This window comes from Triticum dicoccoides, chromosome 6A (assembly GCF_002162155.2).
Source record: "Triticum dicoccoides isolate Atlit2015 ecotype Zavitan chromosome 6A, WEW_v2.0, whole genome shotgun sequence".
In the NCBI taxonomy this organism is placed as follows: domain Eukaryota; kingdom Viridiplantae; phylum Streptophyta; class Magnoliopsida; order Poales; family Poaceae; genus Triticum; species Triticum dicoccoides.
The window spans coordinates 55,304,429-55,320,401 of record NC_041390.1 but is presented as its reverse complement, the minus strand read 5'-3'; positions in this window follow the sequence as shown (position 1 = coordinate 55,320,401).

Here is a 15,973-nt window from a genome sequence, read left to right as displayed (position 1 = left end):
GAGGTGAGGATGATGCCGGCTCCCAAGCCGGTGTGCATCTTGGACCCATTGAAGTGCATCCGCCAATGAGTGGAGTCGGGGGCCGGTGGCAGGTACTGGGTTTCGGCCCAGTTGACGAGGAAGTCGGCCAATGCTTGGGACATAATGGCGGTGCGGGGCTGGTAGAAGATCGTGTAGGGAGCTAGCTGAATGGCCCATTTTGCCACCCGGCCGGATGCATCCTGGCTGCCTATGATCTCGGCGAGCGGGGCAGTACATACGACCATGATGGGGTGCTCTTGAAAGTAGGGCTTGAGCTTCTTGGCGGCGAAGTACACACCGTAGCACATCTTCTGGTAGTGTGGGTAGTTCTGCTTCGAGGCGGATAATACTTCACTTAAATAATACACCGGCCTCTATACTAGCTGAGCTCGGACTTCTTCTGGGCGCTGGACCACGATAACTATGCTAACCACCCAGCTAGTGGCGGCAATGTAATGGAGCATGTGCTCTTTTTCAGTCGGTGCTGCCAAGAGAGGTGTCGTGGTCAGCATCTTCTTTAGCTCGTGGAAAGCTTGGTCTGCTTGGTCGTTACACTTGAAGTGAGTGGACTTCTTCATGAGTCGGTAGTGGGGGAGAGCTTTCTCTCTGAGCCGGCTGATGAAGTGGTTCAAGGAAGCCAAGCATCCGGTGAACTTCTGGATGCCTCGAAGCTTGGTGGGAATCTCCATTCTCTCTATGGCCTTGATCTTCATCGGGTTGCACTCGATGCCGCGTTCGGAGACCAGAAAGCCTAGAAGCTGGCCGGTTGGTACTCCAAACACGCATTTCTCGGGGTTAAGCTTGATTTGAAACTGGCGCAAGTTTTCAAATGTCTCTATGAGGTCTTCCAGCAAGGTGCCGCGCTTCTCTGTCTTCACCACAATATCGTCTACATAGACGTGGGCATTTCTACCGAGCTGCTTGAGGAGGCATTTCTGCATGCAACGCTGAAAAGTGGCACCGACATTTCTCAAGCCGAATGTCATAGTCAGGTAGCAGAAAGCTCTGAATGGTGTGATGAAGGCGATCTTCAGGTGGTTAGCTGGATCCAACTTTATCTGGTGGTAGCCTGAGTAAGCATCCAAGAATCTCAACAGCTCGCATCCATCTGTGGAGTCTATTATTTGATCAATCCTTGGCAGGGCAAAGGGATCTTTGGGGCAGGCCTTTTTGAGGCTAGTGTAGTCTATACACATGCGCCACTTGTTAATTTTCTTCAGCACGAGGACTGGGTTGGCGAGCCACTCAGGAAAGAAAACCTCCATAATGAAGCCGGCTGCCAGAAGCCGAGCTATCTGTTCTCCTACAATCCTTCTCTTCTCTTCTGATAGTCGGCGGAGGGGCTATTTGACTGGTTTTGCACCTTCTCGGACGTGTAGTTTGTGCTCGGCTAATTCCTTCGGAACACCCGGCATGTCCTTGGGGGACCATGCGAAGATGTCCCGATTCTCACGGAGGAAATCGATGAGCTCGCCTTCCTATTTGCTATCTAGGTTTGCCCCGATTGTGGCAAACCTTTCCGGGTGCTCTGGGTCCAGAGGTATCTTCTTTGTCTCTTTGGCCGGTTGGAAAGAACCTTGGGCATCATACTCCTTGGGGTCCGGGGACACGGCCGGCTGCTTGCCGGCCATGGCCACGACTCGATCCAACATCTTCTTCTCTTCAGCAAGCACGAGGGACTCGGCCAGCCGGCTACTAGCTGCCGCACACTCGGAGGATTTCTTGTAGTCTCCGGCTATGGTGATGATGCCCTTGGAACTCGGTATCTTCATATTGAGGTAGGCATAGTGGGGTACAACCATGAACTTGGCCAGAGCAGGTCGGCCAAGCAACGCGTGGTAAGGGCTCTCCAAATCCACTACCTCAAACCACACTGCCTCTCGACAGAAATGATCCTTGTCCCCGAAGAGGACATCTATCTTGATCTTGCCGATTGGGGAGCAAGACAGGCCGGGTACGATGCCATGGAACACAGTCCTACTAGGCATGAGCTGCTTTGTCTTGATGCTCAGCTTCTCCATGGTGTCACGGTACAGTATGTTGATGCTGCTCCCGCCATCTATCAGCACGCGGGAGAAGCGGGCAGCTCGCCTTTCTTTTGCGAGGGTGGCGTCCAAGACCAATGCGTAAGGGCCGGGAGACGGCATCACCTCTGGGTGATCGGCCCGGCTCCAGCTGATAGGCCTTTCTGACCAGTGCATGAACTCGGGGTTGTTGGAGGCAACTGCGTTGACTTCTTGGTGCTATCGGCGCCGGCTACGCCGATCTTCTGGTTGGCTCATAAAGACGACGTAGGCGGCATGTTCGTCGGGGAACTCGTCTTGAATAGCCCCGACTGCTGGTCGAGCGGCCGGCTGCGGAGGGGCCGGAGGCGGCTGACCAGCAGGCGGAGGCGGCGCTATCCCCTCGCCCTTGGAGATCCTCGTGAGCCAGTGGCATTTTCGGGTCGTGTGGTTTGAAGTCTTCACGCCACTGTGGAACTTGCAGGGGGCATCAAGTGCTTGCTTGTAGGAGAAAGCCGACTGCCAAGCCGGCCTGCTGCCTTTCTGCTTCTTGGCCGTGGGCCGCCCTTCGGGTTGTTCGTCTTCGACTGTGGCCACCTGCCGACTGGTGGAAGGTGGCATGGGAGCCTTGCGCTTGTGGTTGTTCTGGTATGGGCGTCGGCTGGAATCTCCTGCCAGAGTCTTGGGACTCGGAGCGAGCACCTTCTCGGAGGCGTCTACTTGGAGCTCGGTCTTCATTGAGGAATCGGCCGTGGCGTATATATCAGCTATGACTAGCAGCTCGTCGAGGGTAGTCGGCTCGTCGCAGAGGAGTCGGTGCTTGAGGAGGGTGCCTTCTCGGCACCCGGCGGTGAAGTACTCTATAGCTCGAACCTCGTGCACCCCTTCGCAGGAATTGCGGAGCTCGGCCCAACGCGTGAGGTAGTCGCGAGTTGATTCGTTGGGCCCTTGGACACACAAGGAGAGCTGTCGGGGCTTGAGAGCCCGCTTGTAGGTGCTGGTGAAGTTACAGATGAAGGCTTCTATGAAGTCTAGCCAGCTGTTGACGCTGTAAGGCTTGAGGCTGTTGAGCCAGGTGCGCATCGTGCCTTGGAGCATGAGGGGGACATACTTCACGGCAACACGCCTGTTGCCGTTCGCGATGCTAACCGCAGTGGAGTAGTCGATCAACCAATCTTCCGGCTTCACGGAGCCGTTGTACTTGGGCGTGTCTCTTGGGAGCGAGAACCCTTTGGGGAAGGGCTCGTCGCGGATGCAGGGGCCGAAGCAAGGCGGGCCGACATCATCTTCTTCTTCCAGAGCCAGGGATCGCGCTAGGCGGTCGATCCGGTGGCGGGCATCATTCCCGTCGACTCCTTCGTGGCAGCCCAGTCGGCCGCTGAGAGTCAGATGCATGACATGCAAAGGAGTAGGATATCTCTCCCCATGAGGCGGAGGAGGAGGCGGGTCGCCCCGCCACTCCACAGCTTGAGGGCGGCCTTCTGCGTCACGCTCGATGGAGATTCGAGTCCGGCTGCAGCTGACAGCCGACTCCTTTTCTTTCCTCGCGCGGGTGTTGCCCGCAGTCGGCGTTCGGGACGTTGCACTATGCTCTCGGCGTGGGGGAGGACTTTCGGCGCGGACACCGGCTTCATGCTGCTCTGTGGCCGCGTCGATAAGCTGCTGGATGCGTCTGGTCATGTAGGGGAGCTCGTCGGGCCCTAGTCCATTCAGCTCGTCTGCAGCCGCCTGGGCGGCGCGGGTTCTCGAGAGGCGTGGCATAGACTGGGCGGTCTGCTCCCAGCATGTCGGCGATAGCCACGCCGTCTTTCTTGATGATGCCGACGTGGCTCGGCCCGTCGGGAGCCGGCGTGCCGAAGGCGGCGCGGTCGACTTCGCGCTGGTGAGCCTCGATGAGGCATCTCATGGAAGCTAGCTTCTGGCCCTCCGCAATGAGGGCGAGGCGGCGCGCCTCCAATGTCTTGGCGTCGGCGTCGGCCGGGATGGGGGCGGACAAGTCGTGCAGCGCCGTCTGCAGGGCATCGTGGGTGTTTTCGCTAGAGGCGGCGCCGTGGCTGATGACCAGTACCTCGGTGATGGTGCTGCCGCTGCTGTCGGCTCGAGGAAGAGGGTCGTTGATAATTACCACGTTGAAGGGGAAGGCATCAAGCGACGCCGTGTCAGAGTTGACAAGCATCGGGTCGGTGGAGCCAACCGACTCCCAGTCCACGGCAAGCTCGCCGGAGACATGGAGTTGGTCGAGGAGGCTGACGAGGTGGCTCTCGGGGCAACCTATGCCTGCGTCGGATGCGGGCTCATCGGAGATGCGAGCCTCGCCAAGAACATTGGCGAGGCAACTCGCCGCGCAGGAGCCGGCGACGCCTTGCGGCGCGTCAGGCCAAGCGTCATTGGGCGAGACGGGCTGGCTGTGCTCGCTGGGAAGGAAGAGGGTTCCCGTCCAGAACAGGTTGGTGCACCTGGCCCCATGGTGGGCGCCAAATGTCGGGTGGTTGGTGCGACATATGCCAACGGGTGGCTTATCATTGTGGGAGCCAATAAAACATCGCCAGTGCCTGGAAACGGGATAAGGCGGATCTTACCCAGCTTCAGGGATCTCCGTGGAGATAACACCCCTACTGCTGCTCTGCGGGGTCTCCGCATGGTCACTAGATCGACAAGTAGCTACAAGAGGCTCCTTGAGCTGTTCGCTGAAAGGATGAAGAAGGGCAAGGCTAGCCCGCTTCTCCTCTCAATGTGGTGTCTAAAACTACTGAAAAAGGATCCTCCTGCATGGGTGCCCTGGGGGGTTTATATAGGCCTACCCCCTAGGGGTACAATGGTAATCCGGCTGGGCATGGGCCCCAACCGTCTGTGTCTACGCTCACCGGCTTCTCCACCGACCGATGGGGCCCGCCGACTAGTGGACCCCGCCGGGTGCCAGCCTTCTGGTCGACAGGCCGGTCCCACCGCTCGGGGGTCTTATCGGAGGCTGGTCACTGTTGCCTCGCCTCTGGTGACGAGGGCCTTGTCGTGGTAAGCATGGCTACAGTGCTACCGCCTGGCAGCTTATTGCTGTAGCCTTACCTCGTCTTTTCTCCTTAATGGGGCGACTCCTTCAAGGGTGTGAACTAGCCGGCTATTGGAAGTCGGCCATACGCCAGGCCGACTGGGGGAGGCATGGCCGCCTTTAGGCGTCTCCCTGACTGAGGGGGGCCGCCACCCACGGGTCGTACTGACAGCTCGCCGTGGGTGACGTCATGGTCAACATGGAAATAGTGCCGCACCGGACGGGTGATGGCTGCCCCGTACAGTGCACTATGGCCATGCGCGTCCCGGGATTCGGGGGTGGCAGGTTTCACGGTAGTCACGCCCCGTCTCATCGCTGTTATGTGGGTGCAGACTCTGAGGGCACGATCTTGGTCTCCTACTGGGGGGCCGGCTTCTTGGCGTCGGCCTTCTCGTGGCCGGCTTCTTGGAGCCAGCCCTCTCGTGGTTTCCTTCACGAGGATTTCAGGGCTGGGCCGCCTTCGTGCAGCCGGCCTGAGAGGTAGCCGGTTGGGGGATGGCGGCCCTACGTCTTGGATGCTTGAAGGCTTGATCGGCCTATAATTTTTCTGAGGAGCCAGGGGAGTCGGCTAGGCTACCCGTGGTCATTTACTCCGACAATCATGCTTTTTATTCAAAGATCTATCATGAATCGCTTCTTAAAGTAATTCATCACACTCTTCAGATTCACGAATTTCAAGCAAAACCTCATAAAGATAATCTAGTGCACTCAACTCACTAGCAATAGGTTCGTTATAATTGGATCTCTTAAAGAGATTAGCAAGTGGATGCGGATCCTTAAACTTTTAGCAAGCGAAGATGCAAGCAAAAAGAAGGTACATGTTAACACAAGATCCAACAGAAGAAGGGCCAAAGAAAAGGCAAAGGTGAAGTGGGGGAGAGGAACACGAGAGGCAAATGGCAAATAATGTAATGGGAGGGAGAAGAGTTTATGCTGGGTACTTCGTATGTCTTGACTTGAGCATAGATCTCCCCGGCAACGGCGCCAGAAATCCTTCTTGCTACCTCTTGAGCATGCGTTTTACCCTGAAGAGGAAAGGGTGATGCAGCAAAGTAGCGTAAGTATTTCCCTCGGTTTTTGAGAACCAAGGTATCAATCCAGTAGGAGACTACACGCAAATCTCCTAGTACCTGCGCAAACAATCAAGAACCTTGCAACCAACGTGATAAAGGGGTTGTCAATCCCTTCACGGCCACTTGCAAAAGTGAGATCTAATAGAGATAATAAGATAAATATTTTTGGTATTTTTGTTGTTTAGATTGGAAAGTAAAGATTGCAAAATAAACAGCGGCAAGTTGACGGGAAACTAATATGATGTAAAATAGACTCGGGGGCCATAGGTTTCACTAGTGGCTTCTCTCATGATAGCATATACAAATTACTACCGAGCAATTGATAGAAAAGCACATAGTTATGAGAATATCTAGGCATGATCATGAACATACGCATCACGTCCGTGTCAAGTAGACCGAAACGATTCTGCATCTACTACTATTACTCCACACACTGACCGCCATCCAGCATGCGTCTAGAGTATTAAGTTCATAAGAACAGAGTAACGCATTAGGCAAGATGACATGACGTAGAGGGATAAACTCAAGCAATATGATATAAACCCCATCTTTTTATCCTCGATGGCAACAATACAATACATGTCTTGCTGCCCCTGCTGTCACTGGGAAAGGACACCACTAGATTGAACCCAAAGCTAAGCACTTCTCCCATTGCAAGAAAGATCAATTTAGTAGGCCAAACTAAACCGATAATTCGAAGAGACTTGCAAAGATATCAAATCATGCATATAATAATTCAGAGAAGAAGCAAATATTGTTCATAGATAATCTTGATCATCAACCCACACTTCATCGGATCTCGGCAAACACACTGCAAAAAGTATTACATCGAATAGATCTCCAAGAACATCAAGGAGAACTTTGTATTGAGAACCAAAGAGAGAGAATGAGCCATCTAGCTAATAACTATGGACCCGAAGGTCTGTGGTAAACTACTCATACATCATCGGAAATGCTATGGTGTTTATGTAGAAGCCCTCCATGATCAAATCCCCCTCCAACATATCGCTGGAAAAGGCCCCAAGATGGGATCTCACGGGTACAGAAGGTTGCGGCGGTGGAAAAGTGGTTTTGTGGCTCCCCCTGATGTTTTTAGGGTATAAGAGTATATATAGGCAAAAGAAGTAGGTCGGTGGAGCTACGAGGGGCCCACGAGGGTGGGGGGCATGCCTACCTCCCTGGGCGCGCCCTCCTACCGCGTGGTCGCCTCGTTGCATCTCTGACTTCGACTTCAAGTCTCCTGGATGACGTTTGTTCCAAGAAAGATCGTCGCAAAGGTTTTGTTTTGTTTGGATTTCGTTTGATATCTCTTTTCTGTGAAACACTGAAATAGGCAAAAAAACAGTAATTTGCACTGGGCTTTTGGTTAATAGGTTAGTCCCAAAAATAATATAAAAATGCATATTAATGTCCATTAAAAATCCAAAACAGATGATATAATAGCATGGAACAATTGAAAATTATAGATACGTTGGAGACTTATTAGATACGACGACAAACATCACATTCAGCAACCTAACGAGCAATGTCTTGCTTCATATTAGACCACCATAATCTCTGATGAATGTCTTGGTACATCTTGGTACTACTGGGATGAATAGACAATGGAGTGTCATGAGTTTCTTTCATAACTTCCTAAATCATATCCATGTTGTCTTTTGAAGGAACCACTAGGCGACCTTTAAAGAACAAGGTGTCATCATCTTCAGGTGTGAAGAATGAGGGCCTTCCTTATGCGAGGTAGAGCTTAATCGAGTCATATTTCTGTAGCCTTTTGATGCTCTCCATGAGATCTAGTTCGACAACCAGGGTATTGAGGGAACCCTGAGGAAAAACACGGACGTTCATCTTGCAGAACTCTGGAGGACGGGGAGCGAGTACAACAGGTGGAACAATATCGAGGTTTAGCTTTCTGAGTTCTTCAACAAGCGAGGGATGAACTTTGTGAACCTCGAGATGGTTGCAATATGACTTGCGTCTCAAAGCATCATCCATTACATTAGTATTGCCTGGGGTATAGGAAATACCCACGTCAGAATTTGCTACAGTCTCCATCTATCTCTGCTGACGATGGTTCAAATCTGGCTGAGTAAATAGATACTTCAGACTTTGATGGTCGGTGAAGATATCGCAACGATTACCAAGGAGGTAATGGCGCCACTATTTTAGTGCATGAATGACAGCAGCAAGCTAGAGGTCATGAATTGGATAGTTCTCTTCGTGTGGGCGTAACAGACGACATGCATAGTCAATCACTCTGCGTTCTTGCATTAGGACACAGCCTAATCCTTGTCGTGAAGCATCACAGTAAATGACGAAAGCCATCTTCGTATATGGCAGAGCAAGCACTGGGGCAGAAGTCAGCTTGTCTTTGAGTGCTTGGAAACTTTCCTAACACTTTTCTGTCCACTCAAACTTGACGCTTTTGTGAAGCAGACCAGTAAGGGGCTTTGCGATCTTGGAGAAGTTCTCGACAAATCGATGGCCGTAGCTGGCGAGTCCGAGAAAACTTCTGACTTGTTTGACATTCTTCGGAGGAGTCCAATTGAGAATAGCCTGAACTTGCTCGGGGTTGACGACAATACAATCCTTGGAGATGACATACCCAAGATAGGTAACTTCGGGTAGCCAGAATTCACGTAGAATACTTGGCATATAGTTGATGTTCTCGAAGCTTTTCCAGAACAAGTCAAAGGTGTTTAGCATGTTCTTCTTTATTGTTCGAATATACCAAGATATCATCCAGATAAACCATGACGAACTTGTCGAGGTATTCCATGAATATACAGTTCATAATGCGAGAGAATGTCGCAGGAGCATTAGTCAAACCGAAGGACATGACGGTGTACTCGTATGAACCATAGCGAGTAACGAATGCAGTCTTGAGGATATCCTCTTCATGAACCCGGGTCTGGTGGTAACTGAGGGGGTCCTGGATTATGGGGTCCTTGGGTGTTTGGGATACGTGATGTGGGCCGGACAGATGGGCCGTGAAGATACAAGATAGAAGGCCTTCCCTCGTGTCTGGATGGGACTCTCCTTGGCGTGGATGGCAAGCTTAGCATGCAGATATGAATATTCCTTTCTCTGTAAACCGAATCTGTACAACCCTATCCCCCTCCGGTGTCTATATAAACCGAAGGGTTTAGTCCTTAGAGAAAATCATAATCATACAGGCTAGACAACTAGGGTTTAGCCATTACGATCTCGTGGTAGATCAACTCTTGTAACCCTTATACTCATTAAAGTCAATCAAGTAGGACGTAGGGTATTACCTCCATTAAAAGGGCCTAAACCTAGGTAAACATCATGTCCCTTGTCTCCTATTACCATTGATCCTTAGATGCACAGTTCGGGACCCCCTACCCACGATCTGCCGGTTTTGACACCGACATTGGTGCTTTCGTTGAGAGTTCCACTGTGCCGTCGTCGAAAGGCTTGATGGCTCCATAAATCATCTGCAACAATGCTGCCGTGAAGGAGATTTTTCTCGTTGGCTACATCTTTGTATTCGGCAGCTTCGCACTGCGTGCCAACTCAGTTGGCCACCTGGAGTAGATCGACAGCTATGCCCCTGGTCACCAGATAAGTTTTGGAAATCTGAACTATGTCGTTGATATCCGAAGACTTGATCTTCCAAGGGTTCGCGGCCTCAACCACCGCTCCGGACTTAGATCCGGAGCGCGTCATTAGGTCCAAAGACGGGAGTCTAGATCCCGCCGGACTCTCTGCGGCCTTAGAGCTCAGCACCAAAAGAATAGCGTCTTCGGCAATCATTGAAAGGCCGGACTCTTCTCCGGCACTACTTCCGAACCCTGGAGGCCCGCGTCATGCGAGCTCGGCCCAGAGACTTCCGACCATGTCCAAACCCCGATCTTAAATGAGGCTTTGGACCTAATGCGATCCCTCATCATCAAAGAGGAACCGCTTCTGAACCACGCCCAGCCCAGACCAGGGGCTGGAAATAGGGAATTTTACTTCCCACCCACCACCCACTTCATAGCCACTGTCGAGGACCTAACGGACATGCGACGATTTCGGAGAGGAGCAGGCCCAAAACCCGCCGGTCATCGGACGTTGGACGACCACCTCCTCATATGACGTATATATGGTGGATACACCTAAAAACGGCGATGGCGATGATGAGAAAAACCCAGTCAAGGATGAACCTCCTGAGATACCGCGGAAACGATGACGCCGGAGGTGCCACTCTAAATCGCGTCGCGGTAAGAATATTAATACCGGCACCGAAGAAAATGATACTTCGGAGAATGTCGAAGACGAAGAAAACCCTATCAAACAGGATGATCGGGAGGACGGGTAAGTTGACCTTGACGAACAAACAGGGGACAACGACTCGGACGACAGCAACTATCTGCCACTCTCCGAGGACAACGTAAGCCTCGGCGATGAAGATTTTATCGTGCCAGAGGAACCCCTCGAACAAGAGCGCTTCAAGCGTCGGCTAATAGCCACGGCTAGAAGCCTAAAAAGAAACATCAAAAGCTTCAAGCCGACTAAGATCTGCTCAATGACAGATGGACTAACGTCCTTGTAGCCGAAGAATACGACCTTGAAGGCCCAGCAAAGAGTTACCCAAAGCGTAAGCTGCTACCCCAACTCGACGATGAGGCGTTGGAACCCATACCACCCGTGCGTAATGCGGCTGACGGACCTGATAGACCACCACGTGGCCAGGACAGAGCGGCAACTCAAGTGGAACACCAGCCCGCACCACCTCGCCATAAAAGCAGAGATACAATAGCTCAGCGATACAGATACGACCTACGATAGGACCTGGAAAATAGGGCAGGTCAGACCACGTCAATCTACGGATTGCAGGGGCGTGCTCCGGCGCGAGAGGCGGGCTATCAAGCCTGGTGCGATCAACACAACCAACCCCGGGCTGAAAACCGCATATGGACTCCATCTGAACTGCGTCGTGACATGGCCCGATACAGAGGCGCCGCACACCCCCTATGCTTCACCGATGAGGTAATGGAACACGAGTTCCTTGAAGGGTTTAAACCCATGAACATCAATCATATGACGGCACAACAGATCTAGCAGTATGGATTGAAAATTTTCTTCTCCACAGTCACATGGCTCAGGGTGATGATCTACACGCCATCAAATACCTTCCCCTAAAAATTAAGGGGCCGGCTAGGCACTACTTAAACAGCCTCCCAGAAAACTCTATTGGAAGCTAGGAAGACTTGGAAGATGCTTTTAGAGACCACTTCCAAGGCACTTATGTCCGGCCACCGGATGCCGATGACCTCAGTCATATAGTCCAACAGCTCGGAGAGTCGGCCAGGAAATTCTGGACCAAGTTCCTAATTAAAAAGAATCAGATTGTTGATTGTCTGTACACCGAAGTCCTAGCGGCCTTCAAACACAACATCCACGACGAATGGCTCGCCCGACACCTGGGCGAAGAAAAGACGAAGTCCATGGCAGCCCTTACATCACTAATGACCCGCTTCTACGAGGGCGAGGATAGCTGGCTAGCCCGTAGCGGTAACAGTACCAGTGACCCCGGCACTTCCGACGCGTGAAACGGCAATGGAAGGCCCCGGCGCAACAAACATAAGCGTCGGAGCAACAATGATGATAAAGAGAATACGATAGTCAACGCCGGATTTAGTGGCTCCAAATCCGGTTAACGGAAGAAGCCATTCAAATGAAACAAAGACGGTTCATCAAGCCTAGACCAAATACTTCATCAACCCTGCCAGATCCACGACACTCCTGATAAGCCTGCCAACCATACCAACACCAGTTGTTGGGTATTCAAACAGGTCGGCAAGTTAAATGTCGAACATAAGGAGAAAGGGTCACCCAGTGAGGATGACAACGAGGAACCTCGCGTACAGAAAACATGGGGTCAGAAGAAATTTCCCTCCGAAGTCAAAACGGTGAACATGATATACGTCACCCATCTCCCCAAGAGGGAGTGCAAGCGCGCGCTAAGGGACATCTATGCGATAGAGCCAGTTGCCCCAAAATTCAACCCATGGTCGAGCTATCCGATCACCTTCGATCGCAGGGACCATCCGACCAGTATCCGTCACGGAGGTTCGGTCGCCTTAGTCCTCGATCCAATCATAGAGGGATTTAACCTTACGTGAGTCCTCATGGACGGCGGCAGCAGCCTTAACCTTCTCTATCAGGACATAGTCTGCTAGATGGGTATTGATTCGTGAAGAATCAAGGAGTGATACCCAGTGTAGAGGCCCGCTGCACGGGCTCAATCACATTGGAAGTGGTCTTCGGCTCGCTGGACAACTTCCGCAGAAAAGAATTGATCTTCGATATTGTCCTCTTCCATAGTGGCTGCCACACACTGCTCGGACGAAACGTGTTCGCTCATTTCAATGCAGTCCCACACTACGCCTATCTCAAACTCAAGATGCCCGGACCACGCGGTGTTATAACAGTGAATGGAAACATGGAATGCTCCCTCCGCACTGAGGAGCACACCGTGGCCCTGGCAGCAGAAGTACAGGGTGGCCTCATTAAGCCAACTATTACATCGGCGGCCAAGTCCTCGGACACTGTCAAACGAGTCCGGACTACCCCATTGTATGATAGTCCAGCTCATGAGGAGCTCGATTAGCAATGTGGCCTCCACCTCATCCCCTACCGAATTATGGCATATGTACCATGCGTACATAATTACGCACTAAAAATACCATGGGAAAGGACGGAGGCAGAATAAGGACAATGTCTGCAATACTGCTAGACCCTATGAGGACACTTACATTTCCTTTTTATTTCCTTTTTATTTTTCTAGGTTCCTCGCAACCCACACCACCCTTTCGATGGTACCAAGGCCTCTTTCCGTGGCCTATTATAAAAACACAGGTCGATGATCCTCTCGAAGGACAATACACCAAGGAGAAAAGCAGCATAGACGCATGCCAAAGTACCTAAAAGATCCTTAAAGGTGACCTCGTCCACTTTCAGGATGCATGCATGGTTTCCCCTTGTGTTCGGCATGTAAAATAGCCTTGTTGCTTGATACGTCCATTTTTCATCATGCTTTTATATCGATATTTATCGCATTATGGGCTGTTATTACACATTATGTCATAATACTTTTGCCTATTCTCTCTTATTTTACAAGGTTTACATGAAGAGGGAGAATGCCGGCAGCTGGCATTCAGGGCTGGAAAAGGAGCAAATATTAGAGACCTATTATGCACAACTCCAAAAGTCTTGAAACTTCACGGGAGCAAGTTTCAAAATATATAAAGAAATATTGGGTGAAAGAAGTACCAGAGGGGGCCACCCACCATCCACGAGGGTGGGGGTGCACCCTACCCCCCTGGGCACGCCCCTACCTCGTGGGGCCCCAGGCAGCCCTCTGATTCCCATCTTAAGCTATATGGAGTCTTTCGTCCAAGAAAAAAATGATAAGCAAGCTCATGGGACGAAACTCCGCCACCACGAGGCGGAACCTTGGTGGAACCAATCTAGGGCTCCGGCGGAGTAGTTCTGTCAGGGAAACTTCCCTCCGGGAGGGGGAAATCATCACCATCATCATCACCATAGATCCTCTCATCGGGAGGGGGTCAATCTCCATCAACATCTTCACCAACACCATCTCATCTCAAACCCTAGTTCATCTCTTGTATCCAATCTTTGTCCCAAAGCCTCAGATTGGTACCTGTGAGTTGCTAGTAGTTTTGATTACTCCTTGTAGTTGATGCTAGTTGGTTTATTTGGTGGAAGATCATATGTTCATATCCTTTATGAATATTAATACCCCTCTGATTATGAACATGAATATGATTTGTGAGTAGCTACGTTTGTTCCTGAGGACATGGGAGAAGTCTTCCTATAAGTAGTCATGTGAATTTGGTATTCGTTCGATATTTTGATGAGATGTATGTTGTCTTTCCTCTAGTGGTGTCATCTGAACGTCGACTACATGACACGTTGCCATTGTTTGGGCCTAGAGGAAGGCATTGGGAAGTAATAAGTAGCTGATGGGTTGCTAGAGTGACAGAAGCTTAAACCCTAGTTCATATGTTGCTTCGTAAGGGGCTGATTTGGATCCATATGTTTCATGCTATTGTTAGGTTTACCTTAATACTTTTGTTGTAGTTGCAGATGCTTGCAATAGGTGTTAATCATAAGTGGATGCTTGTCCAAGGAAGGACAGTACCCAAGCACCGGTCCACCCACATATCAAATTATCAAAGTACCGAACGCGAATCATATGGGCGTGATGAAAACTAGCTTGACGATAATTCCCATGTGTCCTCGGGAGCGCTTTCCTTTATATTAGAGTTTGTCCAGGCTTGTCCTTTGCTACAAAAAGGATTGGGCCATCTTGCTGCACCTTATTTACTTTTCTTACTTGTTACCCGTTACAAATTACCTTATCACAAAACTATCTGTTACCGATAATTTTAGTGCTTGCAGAGAATACCTTACTGAAAACTGCTTATCATTTCCTTCTGCTCCTCATTGGGTTCAACACTCTTATTTATCTAAAGGACTACGATAGATCCCCTATACTTGTGGGTCATCAAGACTCTTTTCTGGTGCCGTTGCCGGGGAGTGAAGTGCCTTTGGTAGGTGGAATTTGGTAAGGGAAAATTTATATAGTGTGCTGAAATTTACTACCACTTGTTACTATGGAACATAATCCTTTGAGGGGCTTGTTTGGGGTATCTTCACCCCGACCAGTAGAGCAAAGAGTTGCTCCTCAACCTACTGAACCTACTAAAAATGTTTACTTTGAAATTCCTTCGGGTATGATAGAGAAACTTCTAGCTAATCCTTTCACGGGTGATGGAACATTACATCCTGATTTGCACCTAATCTATGTGGATGAAGTTTGTGGATTATTTGAGCTTGCAGGTATGCCCGAGGATGTTATCAAGACGAAGGTCCTCCCTTTATCTTTGAAGGGAAAGGCATTGACATGGTTTAGGCTATGTGATGATATCCTATGCATCTTGGAATTTCATCAAAAGTTTTATCCTATGCATCTTGTTCATTGTGATCGTAATTACATATATAATTTTTGGCCTCGTGAAGGAGAAAGCATCGCTCAAGCTTGGGGGAGGCTTAAGTCAATGTTATATTCATGCCCCAATCATGAGCTCTCATGAGAAATTATTATTCAAATTTTTTATGTTCGGCTTTCTCTCAATGAGCGCTCCATGCTTGATACTTCTTGTACTGGTTCTTTTATGATTAAGACTATTGAATTCAAATGGGATTTACTGGAAAGAATTAAACGCATCTATGAAAATTGGGATCTCGACGAAGGTAAGGAGTCAGGTATAACACCTAAGTGTGATTGTGTTAAATCTTTTATGGATACCAATGCTTTCCGTGAATTTAGCACTGAATATGGACTTGACTCTGAAATAGTAGCTTCTTTCTATGAATCCTTTGTGACTCATGTTGATCTCCCTAAGGAGAAGTGGTTTAAGTATAATCCCCCCATTGAAGTAAAAGTAGTTGCACCTATTAAAGTTGAAGAAAAGACTATCACTTATAATGATGCTGTTGTTCCTACTACTTATATTGAGAAACCACCTTTCCCTGTTAGAATAAAGGATCATGCTAAAGCTTCAATTGTGGTTCGTAAGAGTAATACTAGAACACCTACTCCCTCTGAGAAAATTAAAGTTGATCCTAGTATTGCCATGGTTAAAGATCTCTTGGCTGATAATATTGATGGGCATGTTATTTACTTCTGTGATGGAGCTGCTAGAATTGCTAGACCCGATACTAAAAATAAACATAGACCTGTTGTAGGCATGCCTGTTATTTCTGTTAAAATAGGAGATCATTGCTATCATGGC